This window comes from Rattus norvegicus, chromosome 3 (assembly GCF_036323735.1).
Source record: "Rattus norvegicus strain BN/NHsdMcwi chromosome 3, GRCr8, whole genome shotgun sequence".
Lineage (NCBI taxonomy): Eukaryota > Metazoa > Chordata > Mammalia > Rodentia > Muridae > Rattus > Rattus norvegicus.
In genome coordinates, this window is record NC_086021.1 from 22,809,920 (window position 1) to 22,825,983 (window position 16,064).

The 16,064-nt window shown below is 39.8% G+C and overlaps 1 pseudogene; it reads left to right on the forward strand.

The window, feature by feature from the left end:
* The first annotated feature begins 9,580 nt into the window (after positions 1 to 9,580).
* Positions 9,581 to 11,843, forward strand: LOC134478857 (ralA-binding protein 1-like; annotated as a pseudogene).
* The last annotated feature ends 4,221 nt before the right edge of the window (positions 11,844 to 16,064 follow it).

The window sequence follows — 16,064 nt, forward strand, 5'->3', positions numbered from 1 at the left end:
TTTCTTCCCCTAACTTTTCATTGGGGTCCCAGGACTCAGTCATGTGGTTGGCTGAGAGTATCTGCATCTGTCTCAGTCAGAAGCTGGTAGACCCTCTCAGAGGACAACCCTGTGAGGTTCCTGTCTGCAAGCATATCATTTCATCATCAACACTGTCATGGTTTGGTGTCTATGGATGGGATAGATCAGATGTTGAGGCAATCTCTGGATGGCCTTTCCTTCAGTCCCTGCTCCAGTTTTTGTCCCTGCATTTTCTTTAGACAGAAACAATACCGAATCAAAAATTTTGATAGGTGTTTTGGTATACATATATATAAAAACACATACACACACACGCGTGCGCACACACACACACACACTCAAACATCTTTGTCCATCTATCTAATATTACTTGTGATTTCAGCCCTCATAATTTTGCATTAGATAGCAAGGCAGACAATATGTTTTTCAGTGAAGAAGACTATTTTTATATTGTGTCATATGACTCATTTGTTTACTTTTAATTTATTTGTTTTAAGTAACATGTTTAAAATTGTATTATAGTCCAATATTCTAAAAGAAAACTCAGAAGCGAAAAAGAAATTTAATTTCAGCTCTGAACTGACACTATAGTGTATAGTCATGTATATTTTCTCAAGAGGGGGACATGCTGCTGCTGAAATAAACTTAACAATGGTTCTTCAAAATGCTGAACAAGAAAAATAAGGATGAAACGAGCTTCACTATGACATTTGAAAAAATAGAAAATTTTTAAATGAGAATAAAAGTAAGGGTGGCTATGAAAATGTGTGTAATTATTGAAGCAACAGCCTATACACAGTTCAGTGAGCTCGTTCAACCAATGTATCTAGTATTTCATGATACAGTATGGAGTTAGACATCATCATGTTGTGAGAATTCCCACTACAGAACACAAGACCATGTCTTAGAGACATCACTAAGATTAATAACAGTGTAAGTCATATGAGAAGAAGGTTACATAAGCACAACAGGATGATTAACCCATTATAATAGGAACATTTTGCAATTGAAATTTGGTTTTGTAAAAGATCTTTATAAATTATACTATCCCATGTAATGATCTCAACTCCTGCTCAGATATGAAGGAAAAAACTTTTAAGAAACAAAGAACTTCTACAACATCGCAGTTGGACAAGGCTCTGTGCCCCACAGGACCAAGTATGCACCACCCCACCATTTAAAAAGGGAAGAAAACTGTTTGGAAGAGAACTCAGTTCCATTTGTCAGGATGGCATCCTGCCTGCAGCAATTCTGGTATGTCTCATATGGTGTTTCTCTGGCTATGCTAAGACAAAATCCTGCTTCTTAAATACCTGACCCCTTCACTTCTATCACCATGTGGAGCAAGAATTGTTTCTCAATCATTGGCTTTCCAGTAGGAAGATGAGAGAGGGCTATTCAGAAACCATCTATAGGAAAAGTTGGATTTAATTCCTTAACTATTTTGGAAAATCTGATATAAAGAAATGTTGCCTGATCCTTAATGGATAATATTAGGGTTGGAAGTGTACAACAAATATTGAGGCACAAAACCAGCGTGAGGTCATCTGTGTCCATGCCAACACGTGCACTGCACCTGTGCACACCATTGGTCTGGTTCTCAAGGAACAAATAGTAGTCTGTGGTGTGTGAAGCCTGACAGGTATTTCTCTATCTTCTTCTCAGGACTTGCTGTACCTACTAAAAAAGAAAGGGCTCACAACCACAGGTGTCTTTTTAGAACCTCTGAGTATAACTTTGTGCCAAACAGTAAAGGACAAATTGGATTCGGAAGAGGAGGTGGATATAAACAAGCAATCAGTTAATGTAATGGCGTGGATATTTAAGGTAGGTAATGTCCTTCCATCATCCACCTCAGGACTCCTCAGAGTCTATGAGAGTAGTTGTCTTCTTTTTGCATTCCCTTGAGTGACAGTAGATATGTATGAGAGAAATCTTATATGCTCAAATTCTCATATGTTAGTGTTAATAACATGGATGATGTTTTGTTCAGAAATTGTTTAAGCAATGTGATTGTGGAACTATCAAAAGTGAACCCTCCCCTCATTTCTAGGAGAACAAATCTCAAAGCAAATGTCCCTATCCTCTGGTGTACAATTTTTCTGACTGTCTCAACCTATGCTCAGAGCCGACAGTTCAGGAGTTATTATGTATATATATATAAACTGGCACTCAGAGTCACAGGATAGTTTGTTCTTTGTACCTTGACTAGCTGTTGTTTTCAGTAATAGTCTCCATCCACTTCAAAGAGAACCTTTTTTGATGGGTAAGGGTATATTATCTGTGAACATTAAATTAAATATTTATAATAGAGTTCGGAGTTACACTTGTTTAGTGAAATAGGGGCAGGGCATTCTCTAAGAACTATGACCACATGTGCCTCCATGCTTCCAGTACCAGACGTGGCTTTCTCCTCCTTAGAAATCCGATAATAACTTCCTATGGTTGTCTTTATTGTGGATATCATAATTGTATGTTTCTATCATTTAAAAATAGTATTCGAACTGTAGTATTAATCGCTTATATGTGCTAGTTTGCTCAGCTGTCCCCTAGAGGCATGCTGAGCTAAGGAAAGATTTTTCTATAGTCCAAGTAAATCTGAAAATTTACTCTTTGGTCTCTAGCTTAAATAGATGAAACTTACTGGGCCCACATATCATGGAACGTTCTAACTAGGGGAAATTTGGGGAACTGTGAAGAAAGTTGGAACTAAACTGAAATTTACAGGTGAATGTACTTTGAATAATTTCCATGTTTAATTTTTTCCAAAAAATATTTTTCCTCTCTTTATAAGGACTTCCTCCAAAACCACAAGGGAAGTCTAATGACATCAATGCTATATTATGAGTGGATTGCTACCTGAAACGGTCAATGATGAAGAGAAATTAGCTGCAGTGCAGAGGTAGTTGTTGGAAACTGTGAACAACCTCAACAAAATAGAAGTAACATTTGCTTCCACACATTAGAGATTATATATCACAGAAACATTTACTAAGAACACTGACAGACAGCAAAAGCTTTCAATTGTTCACAAACATGGAAGACACTTTTAAAAGAGTATGAGTTACAGTGGGAAATACAGTAGCCCAGGCTTATAATCTTACTTTCATATTCCAATTAGATTTGTCTTTTTTCTGAATTGGGTAAATATTTCAAGCAATAATTTGAGTACAAACTCTTTCATTTTATTTACAGTGCATCCTGCATACGATACGATTACTCCGTTCCCTTCCTTCATATTTACAAATTGAGTATACTTGTTTTAAAATAACTGTCTCTGTGTTCAGTCTTTTAGATAAAATACCACCTGAAAATGCAGCTCTTCTGAGGCAACTTTTTGTATATTATATGAAATTAAAAGTAACTGTTCTGTTAACGAAATGTCTTCTTACCACCTATCTGTTGGGTTAGCCCCATGTCTCTCATTTGTGCCCTGCTCCTACAATAATGGAGTGACAAATGATATTGGCAAAAGGGTAATTAGATAAGAACTTTATGGCTAGCATCGATAAGCCTTTACAATGAGACAGGAAAACAGAATTACCCTGAGAATCTTGGTTATTTTGTTGTTGATGATTGTTTTGGTTTTTGTTTTGTTTCATTTTATAAAGTAAGTACAGCTTTGAAAGGTGTTCTTCTGGAGGGAAGGAATCATTGGTGCATTTTAAGTAAAATATAAATGGGTATTTGAGCTCAGTGACTCAGTCTTTTGTCTTTGTCATTTAGAATAAATGACATAAACCATAGAGAAAAAATGCTGTGAAATGATACAAAAAAAATCCTAGGTACAGGGTTCAGCAATCAAGACTTAATTCTGATATATTCAGTGTAGAATGTGTGAAATTCTACTTGTTTTCAAGGTGGTTTCCCCAACAAAAAATGGCAATGCAATTTCGATTTTTTTTATCAGATATGATCCTTAAGAATTCCTGATTAATGTGAGTAAAATACCATTGGCCTCAGGATGCTGGTTATGATTGGTTTAGAGAAATTATTGTGTATACTTTTCTATGTTAGCCATCTTTCAAGTACTATAATAAACTAACAAACCTTATGCAGTACAGTGATCAATAGTTATTTTGACTCTAAGTATTTGAGTTTCTGATTCATTATTAATTGACCAATTGTCCTTGGACCTGTAAGGAACATACTATTAAACAACTCAACTGAGAAACAATAATATTCCTCATATTGTGTAGAAGAATCAAAGATCAGGAGAAGACAGGGTTCCAAAGTACCTGCCATTGAAGATACATAATTATCCCATTTCCTCCCAGTAGATCTTATTTCAAATACCTCCCAATATAATGAATCATAAAATCAAAATGTTACCATTGCATCTGCACTGAGTCATCACTGTATTAAGATTAAGTAATTAACTAAATATGTGAAGAAATGGCACCTACGGTGATATATTGATGCAGCTGTTACCATTGCACTGCACTGAGACACATGAATTTCACTGCTCAGATGGGTTTGCCTGTCTCTTACTTTTTAGACAGCCCATGCGAACTTTCAATAGGGTGGTACCCACATTCAGAGGCCATCTTCCCTCCTTAGCTCTGCCTTTCTATAAGCATCCTTAAAATCATGCTCACACATATATTATAAAATGTAACCAAAGCTATTTCAGTGTACAGTATGTATCACATACTGGCCATCACAATGTAAAAAGTGGAAATCATTCTCTTATGTAACAATGCACTGTGATGATCACTCTTGAACATCTGATCTCACAATCTTTTAAATTTCTGACAAAAGCCTGCCCCTATTTCTAACAGCTAAATTTTTCTCAGAATTTTGAACGGCATATTTTTAGCCTCCAAAACTAAGAAGTAAAATGTGATTTTGCAACCATGCAAAATGACAGAGACCCTCTGTGTTTGCCCTGTTTTTTCATAGATTTCTCTAGTAGAATTTATGATCTAAAATTCTACAAAAGTTTTTGCAGAGGCCTTGGCTGCAGTGCGGCATGGAACATCACTATACCATCTTCCTGGAGGAAAGTCTTCATGTTCCCAGAATAATGCAACAAATATTGGAAACATTAAGGAAACCGAACATGGACTCAGCAGCTGCCCCATTGGGAGGACATGCACTCCTGGCTATAATACACTGCCGAACAGTCCAGCTGCTCCTCTTCCCTATGAGGGCCTTATAGGTTGTTCTACTCCCAGAACTTAAAGTTAAATCATTGAGCACTGAAAATATGATTTATAACAAACAGTAATGAAGGATTTACCATGAGAGGGAAAATTTCACCTGTGCATTACAGATATTATCCTATTGTTAGAATTTGCTTCCAAATTTTAGTACCTCTTTCCACTGGTCCTGAGTTTATGCTAGAGGTTAAACACAGAAATGAGATTAAGAAATTAAGAATATGTAAAGAAATGATACTTACAATGATATATTGATTCTTAACATTTTGTCCATCTTTATTAACTTGAGTATTTCTTATTTACATTTCTTTTTTATTTTATTAACTTGAGTGTTTCTTATTTACATTTTGGATGTTATTCCCTTTCCCGGTTTCCGGGCCAACATCCCCCTAACCCTTTCCACTCCCCTTCTATATGGGTGTTCCCCTCCCCATCCTCCCCCCATTGCCGCCCTCCCCCCAACAATCATGTTCACTGGGGGTTCAGTCTTAGCAGGAACAAGGGCTTCCCCTTCCACTGGTGATCTTCCTAGGATACTCATTGCTACCTATGAGGTCAGAGTCCAGGGTCAGTCCATGTATAGTCTTTAGGTAGTGGCTTAGTCCCTGGAAGCTCTGGTTGCTTGGCATTGTTGTTCACATGGGGTCTCGAGCCCCTTCAAGCTCTTCCAGTTCTTTCTCTGATTCCTTCAACAGGGGTCCTATTCTCAGTTCAGTGGTTTGCTGCTGGCATTCACCTCTGTATTTGCTGTATTCTGGCTGTGTCTCTCAGTAGAGATCTACATCTGGCTCCTGTTGGCCTGCACTTCTTTGCTTCATCCATCTTGTCTAATTGGGTGGCTGTATATGTATGGGCCACATGTGGGGCAGGCTCTGAATGGGTGTTCCTTCTGTCTCTGTTTTAATCTTTGCCTCTCTGTGCCCTGCCAAGGGTATTCTTGTTCCCCTTTTAAAGAAGGAGTGAAGCATTCGCATTTTGGTCATCCATCTTGAGTTTCATGTGTTCTGTGTATCTAGGGTAATTCAAGCATTTGGGCTAATAGCCACTTATCAATGTGTTCATACCTAATGTGTGTTTTTCTCTGATTGGGTTACCTCACTCAGGATGATATTTCCCAGTTCCCTCCATTTGCCTATGAATTTCATAAAGTCATTGTTTTTGACAGCTGAGTAATATTCCATTGGGTAGATGTACCACACTTTCTGTATCCATTCCTCTGTTGAAGGGCATCTGGGTTCTTTCCAGCTTCTGGCTACTATAAATAAGATTGCTATGAACATAGTGGAGCATGTGTCTTTGTTGTATGTTGGAGCATCTTTTTGATATATGCCTAAGAGAGGTATAGCTGGGTCCTTAGGTAGTTAAATGTCCAATTTTCTGAGGAACCTCCAGACTGATTTCCAGAATGGTTGTACCAGTCTGCAATCCCACCAACAATGGAGGAGTGTTCCTTTTTCTCCACATCCTTGCCAGCATTTGCTGTCACCAGAGTTTTTGTTCTTAGCCATTCTTACTAGTGTGAGGTGGAATCTCATAGATTTATATAAGAAAGAAAATAGCAACTCAATAGAAATTAGATCTTCTCTATGTAACAGCTCTGGATGTCATGATCAGTGAGCCAAACTGAAATCAAATTTACAGAGATCCTCTTGGCTCTGCTTCCTGAGATCTAGAAACAAAGGCATGTGCCACCATCCTAGTCTCTTAGGAAAATCTATAAATATAGCATAATAAAGCCATATGGTTGACATAGACACTACAATCTCAGATTTGAGCTCATGGATCAGTGGAGAAAGCCAAGGAATATAACAAAAGTGCAGTTAGGCAAATTGTGTTGTGAAGTACAGATACTGCTGGTACTTTACTGTTGTCCATGGCATCAGAAAGTCAAACAATAGGATGAAAAGATTGGTACTCTATGACTGTTTGATTCTAATACCTATAAGCATAGCTTTCAAGGCAAACACAATAACTTACTCTTTATACATGAAGAATGGGCCATATAGAACTATATATCGAGTGCCTTATGAAGCAAGATCATTATAAATGTTATAATATTAATTAGTTATTTTCTGTGTGTTTGTGATATTGCATAAGGCATACAGGTGGTAAAAGGAAAAGGGCATGTATCCTAGGGCTAAATGAGGACTAAATGAGTTCAGTTACAGCAATGATTTCCCTTCTTTCTTAGATTCACAAAAACACAAAGGCAATGTATATACTAACCCAAGAGTAACATCTATTAATCCATGACAAGCAAAACAGAAATGTTTGTTTGGCAAATCTCTTTCGGGTCTTTTAGAAGACAAAAAATTTTCTACTCCAAAACTTGTGAGTATCATTTTGGGTTTCTTCATCACCTTCGTTCTAAGGAATTATTTAATCAAACAGATTAATGTTTAGATAACCTATACATGAAGTTAAGATCATGATAAAATAGAAATAATTTGCACTGAAGTTTGAGTCATGTAATTGAAAGAAATCAAAAATACAAAATAAAAAGAATTAGTATTCCCACATTTTACCCTGATTGTATCAAAGATCCTAACCCACCAGCTTCTTGGAGGAAATGGGTCTAGGGAGTACACCGCTGATAACCCGACTGTAAAGTCCTCCAGCTTCTTTATGACTTCATATATTCCGGAGTCGATCCTTTAATAGCATTGCCTCTGAGATTACTCAATATTTTATAATTAATATCTATAGACTTTTACTTTATTTTATCAATGAATTAGATGTACACATTAATTTTTTGCTATATAGTAACATCTTTCATTATAGTGGACTAGATTTAAATGCTGCCTAATATGGCTTAATCTATTTTAAACTACTTACTAAACTTCTTTGGAAATATGTATTTACTGTCCACATTTATTTTAGCACTATAGCTGAGCTAGGAATTTATGCTTTGTGTGAACCAATTTATCTTGCCAGACACATGAGCATTCCTGCCCATTTCTTAGGTATTTTAGAGCAGAGTTTTCTGGTAACCATGTTTTTAATCATGTAATCAATTGAAAATAGAGAAAATGTGGAATAAATCTGTGTATGGTAATCATTTTTTACAGAATAAAATTATGGAAGAATAATTGACAAATACTTGGGTTCTTAAATGTGACAGCATCTTTAGACATAATTAAAAATAAGAAGTCACAGAAATGGTTGGGGATTTAGCTCTGTGGTAGAGAGCTTGCCTAGCAAGTGCAAGGCCCTGGGTTTGGTTCCCAGCTCTGGATAAAAGAAAGAAGAAAAAAAAAGAAGTCAGAGAAAAGAAAATTAAAGTCTTAGAAGTAGGGAAATAATATTTCTAAAAATAAAAAACTTAGGATACATAATAGAGGCCAGGAGAGACAGGAAGTAAAATACTGATTTGATCTCTAGAAGGGAATTATCCCAATATTTATTTAGAATGCCATGCTTGAGAAAGATATTCATAGAAGGAAACAGAAAGTAATAAAGGACCATTCACCAAAATGCTTTGGGGAACAGGAGTCCAAACAAAACTGTGATGTTACAAATTGGGGAAAAATGGATTAGGGAAGAAAATGTATTTGGAAGCTAAAACAGAAAAAAGTTCAATGACTTCTTTATTCCTCTCAGTTACTGCTGTGCACCCAAAAATGTACTTGCTCATGATCACAATAAAAGACATATTTGTGCTTCAGATGTGGCTCTCTATTAATACAAGCTTATCCTTATCCCACACAGGATATGTTATCCATAATTGGAGAGAAAGGGACAGAATCAGATCACATATTCAAAATTCTACCTAAAGAATCACATTGGTCCCTGAGGTGTAGGCTTGACAGTGAACAACACAGTGACTGGAGTGAAGAATACATGCTTATAACAGCATCTGTCTTAAAGGTAAGGAAGGTTTTTACATCACCAACATTAACATCCCTCTAGAAATGCATATGTCCTTTCTGTCCTTGAGATTACATGACGATGTCTGTTTCCTGGAGCTATGGACACATGACGTCTTGATAAGAGGCATAACATTTAAAAGTCTGACAACCTCAAAGACTCATCACAAAGACACAGGTGAAGAGCTTCTGTTGGAAGTTGACATCCTCATATGTCAGATGGGCTTTAGTTTGGCGTTAAAAAAGTTCCTACTGATTTCACTTCTGACCATACCATGTGAAGTAATAGTGGAACAAGTTACAATAGTGGTAAAAGTGTGCTTCACAAAACACATGTTTCAATAACACTTACCAAAAAATGTCCTTCAGAAATATCAGCTTAAAATGGCTAGTCCACCACTGATCAAGAAACAGTAAACAGGCAAAGGCTGGGCGGGGTGGGAATGGGGTTCCTGCATCCGGCCAGGGGGACAGCACAGGAGGCAGCGGCTTCATCAGAGCAGATGTCGCTCGGCTGCAGGCACTGGTGGAATGGATAGGTACCAGAAGACCACTTCCCTTCCTCCTCAGGGCTTCAGCTCCTTCCTGCCCCCCACCAGCAGCCATAGTGAACACTGCCAGGACAAGCAAGGCGTGGGGCTGACCTGGACTCCCAGCTCTGAGGAGATCAGCCCTACAAAATTTCCTGGATTGTACCAGACAGGTGAGCCTTCACCTCCCCATGAAATCCTCCATGAGCCTCCTGATACCGTGTCAGATGATGAGAAAGACCATGGAAAGATAAAAAAGAAAATTTAAGAAAAAGGAGAAAAGGCTGAATGCTAAGCTGCCTTCTAGGAAGACAGCTGTGGAGATGAAGCTGAAAGTCCTTCCAAGATGAAGAGGTCCAAGAGAATCCATGTGTTCAAAAAGCCCAGCTTCTCGAAAAAGAAGGAAAAGGATTTTAAAATCAAAGAAAAGCCCAAAGAAGAAAAGTATAAAGAGGAAAAGCACAAATAGGAAAAGCATAAAGAAAAGAAATGTAAAGACTTGACAGAATCCAATGTTGTTAAAGAGTGGAAGGAAAAGAAGAAAAAGAAGAAGCCAACTCAGGAGTCAGAGGTGCCTCAGACGGACGTCCCAAGTCTCAGACCCATTTCGGCGTTCCCTTGGCTGACGCAGTAGAGAGGACCATGATGTATGACGGTATCCAGCTGCCAGCTGTCTTCCGAGAGTGCGTGGACTACATGGAGAAGCATGGCATGAAGTGTGAAGGCATCTACCGAGTGTCAGGAATCAAATCAAAGGTAGAGGAGCAGCCTGTGACCCAGAGGAGTCTCCAAACTTGGAAGAATATGAACCTAACACTGTAGCCAGCTTGCTGAAGCAGTATTTGCGAGACCTTCCAGAGAATTTGCTTGCCAGAGAGCTTATGCCCCGATTTGAAGAGGCTGGTCAGCAGAGGACCACAGAGACGGAGAAAGTGCAGGAGTTCCCTAACTGCCGGAGTATAACCATCTTCTGCTTTCCTGGCTCATTGTGCACATGGACCACATCATTGCGAAGGAGATAGAAACCAAGATGAACGTCCAGAACATCTCTCTAGTGCTGAGCCCAACTGTCCAGACCAGCAATCGGGTCCTGTATGTGCTTTTCACACACGTGCAAGAGCTCTTTAGCACCGTAGTCCTGAAGCAAGTAACAAGACCTCTGCGTTGGTCCAACATGGCCACAATGCGTACACTGCCAGAGACCCAAACAGGCATCAAGGAAGAGATCAGGAGACAAGAGTTCCTTTTGAACTGTCTACATCGAGATCTGCAGCGCGGAATATAGGACTTATCTAAAGAAGAAAGATTATGGGAAGTACAGAGGATTCTGACTGCCCTCAAGAGAAAGTTGAGGGAAGCTGAAAGACAAGAGTGTGAGACCAAGATTTCCCAGAACATAGCCAGCCTTTCGAACGAGGATGTTGCCAAAGAAGAAATGGACGAAAATGAGGAGGTCATAAATATCTTCCCTGCACTGGAGAATGAGATCCTGACTGAGCAGGAGGAGGTCTTGGCCATGGAGCAGTTTCTGCGTAGTCAGATCGCCTCGGAGAAAGAAAAGATCCACTGCCTCCGAGCTGAGATTGCAGAGATCCAGTCACCAGCATGGCTGCAGCGAGACAGAGAAGCCCTCTTCTGAGAGCGAGTGCGAAAGCAAGGATGAGGAGAAGGTGCAGATCATTCTGGAAGACTTAGAGAGGCAGAATGAAGAGTTAGAAATAAAGAACAATCAATCACTTGAACCAAGCGGTCGGTGAAGAATGGGAGGTCATCGTTGAGCTCTGAGTGCAGCTCCAGTTGCTCCAGATGCAGCGAGCCAAGTCTGAGCAACAGCTCCAGGAGGAGGAGGAGGAGCCTGAAAGGTGAGGGGGCACAGGCCCACTGCCCTGTGAAGGTGTCCTTGAGGTGATAGCAGCCAAGGAGCAGGTGAAACCCTCGCCCAGCAAAGACCCGAAGGAGACGCATCTGAACTGCCCCGGCCCTGTGCATCATAGTGTAAGCGAGAGTCCACTGCCTGTCCTGCCCGGCAGCGTTCTGTAAAGGCTCTCAGAGACGCTCACTCTTGCACACGTCTGACTCCGTGTCAGGCTCAGGTCCTGGGAGGGTGAAGCGGTGGACACTCGGGGGTGGAGGGCTTGCAGGGAACACAGGCATTTCCAGATAGTGTCAGCTTATTTGAAAATTAATTGTCTTTGATAAAAATAACTATTTTCACCCTTGAATGGCTTCTTTTTAAACCAAAAAACTTTTTGCTTTTTGTTGTTGTTGTTGTTGTTGTTGTTGTTGTTGTTGTTGTATAATCAGCGTCTCTTTCTTATCAATGGGTGGGAACCAAACCAGGTCACTTCTGCGCCTGCCTTGTGGACGCTCGTGGTGTCACCAGCCCTGCAGGGTCCCTGGCCACTCTTGCTTGTGCCTTCCACACCTTTTGGTGCAGATTGTTCAATGGGGAGCTGCCTCATATTCTCTGACTGGCCAAAAAGGCTCTCGCTGGGGTTCCCTGTACCTGCCTTGTGTGTACCACTTTGCTTTTCCAGCTCGTGGTATGTCAGTGTGAGTCAGGATAACCCAGTTTGGTGGCAGACGGAGGTTATCGTGCAACCTGCCACCAGCCTGGGCAGCGCAGGCCACCCACTCACTGCCAGGGAGTAGCAAGGGCCTCTTCTCAGAGGTGGCCCTGAGGTTGCACAGGACGCTTCTCACACCAGAGTCCTTTTCCACACTGACCTTCCAGGAAAGTCACCTTCCACAGTGACTTCAGTTGCTAGCTTGGGCTGGGATACCCACACCTCTGCCAGGAAAAGCAATGTAGATGCTCTCATGCACAACTTTCACCTGTCCATGTCATCTCAAGGGGCTGCTTAAGGACTCTGACAGAACTGAGCGGAAGGAAGGAAAGCATAACTGTAATTGACCCGACCTGGTGTTTGCCTCTAACCCAGACAACTGCTCCCAGCGGTCTGGGAGGCCTGACTCTTAGGCAACCGGATTTCACTGTCAGATGAGTGGCCCCCAGGGAGGTCCCCTGTGGCTCCGAAGACAGATCCCACACTCTAAAGTGAGCAACAAACCCACAGGAGGGCTCCAGTCTACTCCTAGTTAGTATTTATTTCAGCACCTGTTTTGTGCGATTTCTCATTAGCCTCTACCTATTGCACTATGGTGGCTTGTTGGCCATTATTTGATTTTTGTATGAAAAAAAATAGCTTTGGTATAGAAATCAGCATACTATTTTTTTAAATCTGGAGAGAAGGTGTTATGGAGACTGGAAACGTGGTCAGGTGTCAAATGAAAATGTGTACAGGTACAAAAAGATAGAAATAATCCCATGCGTGCTATCGGACCACCACGGCCTAAAACTGGTCTTCAATAACAATAAGGGAAGAATGCCCACATATACGTGGAAATTGAACAATGCTCTACTCAATGATAACCTGGTCAAGGAAGAAATAAAGAAAGAAATTAAAAACTTTTTAGAATTTAATGAAAATGAAGATACAACATACTCAAACTTATGGGACACAATGAAAGCTGTGCTAAGAGGAAAACTCATAGCGCTGAGTGCCTGCAGAAAGAAACAGGAAAGAGCATATGTCAGCAGCTTGACAGCACACCTAAAAGCTCTAGAACAAAAAGAAGCAAATACACCCAGGAGGAGTAGAAGGCAGGAAATAATCAAACTCAGAGCTGAAATCAACCAAGTAGAAACAAAAAGGACCATAGAAAGAATCAACAGGACCAAAAGTTGGTTCTTTGAGAAAATCAACAAGATAGATAAACCCTTAGCCAGACTAACGAGAGGACACAGAGAGTGCGTCCAAATTAACAAAATCAGAAATGAAAAGGGAGACATAACTACAGATTCGGAGGAAATTCAAAAAATCATCAGATCTTACTATAAAAACCTATATTCAACAAAATTTGAAAATCTTCAGGAAATGGACAATTTCCTAGACAGATACCAGGTATCAAAGTTAAATCAGGAACAGATAAACCAGTTAAACAACCCCATAACTCCTAAGGAAATAGAAGCAGTCATTAAAGGTCTCCCAACCAAAAAGAGCCCAGGTCCAGATGGGTTTAGTGCAGAATTCTATCAAACCTTCATAGAAGACCTCATACCAATATTATCCAAACTATTCCACAAAATTGAAACAGATGGAGCCCTACCGAATTCCTTCTACGAAGCTACAATTACTCTTATACCTAAACCACACAAAGACACAACAAAGAAAGAGAACTTCAGACCAATTTCCCTTATGAATATCGACGCAAAAATACTCAATAAAATTCTGGCAAACCGAATTCAAGAGCACATCAAAACAATCATCCACCATGATCAAGTAGGCTTCATCCCAGGCATGCAGGGATGGTTTAATATACGGAAAACCATCAACGTGATCCATTATATAAACAAACTGAAAGAACAGAACCACATGATCATTTCATTAGATGCTGAGAAAGCATTTGACAAAATTCAACACCCCTTCATGATAAAAGTCCTGGAAAGAATAGGAATTCAAGGCCCATACCTAAACATAGTAAAAGCCATATACAGCAAACCAGTTGCTAACATTAAACTAAATGGAGAGAAACTTGAAGCAATCCCACTAAAATCAGGGACTAGAAAAGGCTGCCCACTCTCTCCCTACTTATTCAATATAGTTCTTGAAGTTCTAGCCAGAGCAATCAGACAACAAAAGGAGATCAAAGGGATACAGATCGGAAAAGAAGAGGTCAAAATATCACTATTTGCAGATGATATGATAGTATATTTAAGTGATCCCAAAAGTTCCACCAGAGAACTACTAAAGCTGATAAACAACTTCAGCAAAGTGGCTGGGTATAAAATTAACTCAAATAAATCAGTTGCCTTCCTCTATACAAAAGAGAAACAAGCCGAGAAAGAAATTAGGGAAACGACACCCTTCATAATAGACCCAAATAATATAAAGTACCTCGGTGTGACTTTAACCAAGCAAGTAAAAGATCTGTACAATAAGAACTTCAAGACACTGAAGAAAGAAATTGAAGAAGACCTCAGAAGATGGAAAGATCTCCCATGCTCATGGATTGGCAGGATTAATATAGTAAAAATGGCCATTTTACCAAAAGCAATCTACAGATTCAATGCAATCCCCATCAAAATACCAATCCAATTCTTCAAAGAGTTAGACAGAACAATTTGCAAATTCATCTGGAATAACAAAAAACCCAGGATAGCTAAAGCTATCCTCAACAATAAAAGGACTTCAGGGGGAATCACTATCCCTGAACTCAAGCAGTATTACAGAGCAATAGTGATAAAAACTGCATGGTATTGGTACAGAGACAGACAGATAGACCAATGGAATAGAATTGAAGACCCAGAAATGAACCCACACACCTATGGTCACTTGATTTTTGACAAAGGAGCCAAAACCATCCATTGGAAAAAAGATAGCATTTTCAGCAAATGGTGCTGGTTCAACTGGAGGGCAACATGTAGAAGAATGCAGATCGATCCATGCTTATCACCCTGTACAAAGCTTAAGTCCAAGTGGATCAAGGACCTCCACATCAAACCAGACACACTCAAACTAATAGAAGAAAAACTAGGGAAGCATCTGGAACACATGGGCACTGGAAAAAATTTCCTGAACAAAACACCAATGGCTTATGCTCTAAGATCAAGAATTGACAAATGGGATCTCATAAAACTGCAAAGCTTCTGTAAGGCAAAGGACACTGTGGTTAGGAGAAAACGGCAACCAACAGATTGGGAAAAGATCTTTACCAACCCTACAACAGATAGAGGCCTTATATCCAAAATATACAAAGAACTCAAGAAGTTAGACCGCAGGGAAACAAACAACCCTATTAAAAAATTGGGTTCAGAGCTAAACAAAGAATTCACAGCTGAGGAATGCCGAATGGCTGAGAAACACCTAAAGAAATGTTCAACATCTTTAGTCATAAGGGAAATGCAAATCAAAACAACCCTGAGATTTCACCTCACACCAGTGCGATTGGCTAAGATCAAAAACTCAGGTGACAGCAGATGCTGGCGAGGATGTGGAGAAAGAGGAACACTCCTCCATTGTTGGTGGGATTGCAGACTGGTAAAACCATTCTGGAAATCAGTCTGGAGGTTCCTCAGAAAATTGGACATTGAACTGCCTGAGGATCCAGCTATACCTCTCTTGGGCATATACCCAAAAGATGCCTCAACATATAAAAGAGACACGTGCTCCACTATGTTCATCGCAGCCTTATTTATAATAGCCAGAAAATGGAAAGAACCCAGATGCCCTTCAACAGAGGAATGGATACAGAAAATGTGGTACATCTACACAATGGAATATTACTCAGCTATCAAAAACAACGAGTTTATGAAATTCGTAGGCAAATGGTTGGAACTGGAAAATATCATCCTGAGTGAACTAACCCAATCACAGAAAGACATACATGGTATGCACTCATTGATAAGTGGCTATTAGCCCAAA